Source organism: Cynara cardunculus, unplaced genomic scaffold (assembly GCF_001531365.2).
Source record: "Cynara cardunculus var. scolymus isolate 2C unplaced genomic scaffold, CcrdV1 Un_Scaffold_2539, whole genome shotgun sequence".
NCBI classification, from domain to species: Eukaryota; Viridiplantae; Streptophyta; class Magnoliopsida; order Asterales; family Asteraceae; genus Cynara; species Cynara cardunculus.
In genome coordinates, this window is record NW_020201126.1 from 26,059 (window position 1) to 28,109 (window position 2,051).

General features: G+C 37.3%; 1 long non-coding RNA gene across 1 annotated transcript; it reads left to right on the plus strand.

Annotated features, from left to right (window-relative positions):
* The first annotated feature begins 1,245 nt into the window (after positions 1-1,245).
* On the plus strand, positions 1,246-1,806 carry LOC112503116. The gene is made up of 2 exons (XR_003067858.1): positions 1,246-1,457; positions 1,565-1,806. It is a non-coding gene; the product is annotated as an uncharacterized LOC112503116 (long non-coding RNA).
* Positions 1,807-2,051: the final 245 nt, after the last annotated feature.

Below are 2,051 nucleotides of genomic sequence, written 5' to 3' on the forward strand. Positions count from 1 at the left end.
GAGCAGTGGGTTATCGAATCTCATRTGCACAATCAAAATACATTTTTTATTTATTTATATATGGTTGGAATGCAGCCTCTTATGAATTGTCATTGCCTCTGTGATTTTGTCCAAGTTTTGAATCACAGCCCCTATATGTAATATGAATTTGTTCGAATTTGTTCTTCAATGGGGTAGTTTTCTGTCCAAAATCCCACATTTAATTTTCCATGTATGCTTGATTTTGATTTCGTCAAGCTATTTGCTTAGTTTGTTGGATGGCAACTTCTATATTGATTTTGATAACCGGCCTAACGAATGGTTATCTAAATTAATATAAAGGTTTAGTTATGCCATTAATTATATGAAATTGTATGTATTATCACGCAACGAACCCAACGGTTAATTGTTGATAATATGTAATGTATTATTAGCCTTATTCGCATGGACGTTGCATTTTGCCCAAAGGTGTTATATGATGTTTTGTGTAGCGTAGTTTTGAACATTAATTATGTCATAATGTTTGATTTTGGTTATAGCCAACGCAAAACCAGTGATCAAACAAGACAAAGTATTGCCTATTATTTTGGTGTTGATAATAGGCTAAGTTACTAATAATTGATATGCCTTATTGYTTTCCCGYAAATACTAATTAGCTTTCAAATATACCTCTAATAATGATCACTTTTCAGTGTCTACTCCTTCCCCTTACAATTATGGGATAGAACCATTAACGGGCACTAATTTCTCAACATGGAAAGAGTCAATTAAACTGACCTTAGGCATGATGGACCTTGATTGTGCACTTAGAACCGATCCACCGGCTGCTCTTACTGATCAAAGCACCGTGGAGCAGAAACTGTTTTTTGAGCAGTGGACGAGGTCTAACCGAATGTCCCTTATGATGATCAAGAGTTCCATCTCCATAGCTATTCGTGGTGCTATCCCTGATTCGGATAATGCAAAGACCTATCTGAGCTATGTCGAAGAGCGGTTTAAAGTTACTTCGAAGGCGCATGCAAGTACCCTTATACTCAAGATATTGACAACTAAATATGACGGGACAAGTGGTGTTCGCGAGCACATTATGAAGATGTCTGATATGGCCATTAAGCTCAAAGGGCTGGATATGGAGATAAGCGAAGGATTTCTCGTTCATTTCATCATGACTTCTCTACCTGCGCAATATGGTCCTTTCAAAATAAAYTATAACACRCAGAAAGAGAAGTGGACAATGAGCGAGCTAATAGCTATGTGTGTCCAGGAAGAAGAACGACTTAAGATTGAGAGGCCTGATGTTGCTCACGTCACCACTTCAAGCTCCAAGAAAAGGAAAGGTAATTCTTTTAAGGTCCCTAAGACAAATGCAAGTACGAGTTCAGACCCTTCCTCAAGCACTCCCTACTATAAATTTTGCCGAAAGAAAGGGCATTATCAAAGGGATTGTTCTAAGTTCAAGGAGTGGCTGACCAAGAAAGGTAATGTTTATGTCAATATGATTTATGAATCTCTTAGCACAACTGTTCCACTTAATACTTGGTGGATTGATTTCGGTTCAATGGTTCATGTTTCCAATACATTACAGGGATTCCGTTCAATCCGAATGCTGGGAAGAAAGCAAAGGGTAATTAAAGTGGGCAATGGAGAAGACTTAGAAGTGAAGGCCATAGGAACTCTCACCTTAGTATTAGAGAGTGGTTTTTCACTCATTCTTCATGAAGCTCTTTATGTACCTAATATTACTCGTAACTTAATATCTGTATCAAAACTAAATGCCGATGGCTTTTCGTTTACATTTGTACATAATAAAGTTACTATTTGCTTTAATTCCAACGCAGTTGGGTTTGGTTGTGAAGAAGGAAACCTTTATAGATTATGTTTGGATAACCATTTTATGGAATCTTCGTTATCATTAAGCGTCACTGAGAATCCAAATAAGAGAAAGAGAGAAATGGAAACGTCTTCTAAGCTATGGCACCAACGTTTAGGCCATATTTCACGAGACCGAATGCTTAGACTCATGAAAGACGGTATTCTTCCTAATCTTGATTTCTCAGATTTTGACAAGTGCG